We start from the raw sequence: 564 nt of genomic DNA on the forward strand, positions 1-564 counted from the left end.
AGAAGAAGAAGAAGAAGAAGAAGAAGAAGAAGAAGAAGAAGAAGAAGAAGAAGAAGAAGAGAAGAAAAAGAAAAGAAGAAAAAGAAAAAAGAAAAAGAAGAAGAAACGCACATGTACAAGACATTGTTGCTAGTTAATAGCTGAAACCCAATGGATTTTATTCACCTTCTGGTTCTCCCTCTTCTCAGCCCTGTGTGGTGGGTGGGAATGGAGATAAGAAATGGGGAACGTGTGAAGTTATTTCATTTACTGTAAAAGAATGCTGAACAAAGCAGTCCAAGAGTCTCTTCAATTTCTTTTCCAATCCAGCTTATATAATTACAATCATGCAAATATACTATAAATCTAAAAGCTTTGGAGTCTCAATTCAAAGCCAAATGTGTCATTATCTATGGATATCTAAGCAACGCCCTAATTGTCCATTACTCCACTCTGACTCTGACAGGGCTGTGCCAGCTTCAGAGGGGTCTAAAGTGAAGAAAAAGAGCCACGGCTTAGTGAGTGCTTGCTGCGTCCTGGTTTTGTGCCCCGCACATGGTCAACATGAACATTTTAATTTTGCTC

Source organism: Mastomys coucha, unplaced genomic scaffold, assembly GCF_008632895.1.
Source record: "Mastomys coucha isolate ucsf_1 unplaced genomic scaffold, UCSF_Mcou_1 pScaffold11, whole genome shotgun sequence".
In the NCBI taxonomy this organism is placed as follows: domain Eukaryota; kingdom Metazoa; phylum Chordata; class Mammalia; order Rodentia; family Muridae; genus Mastomys; species Mastomys coucha.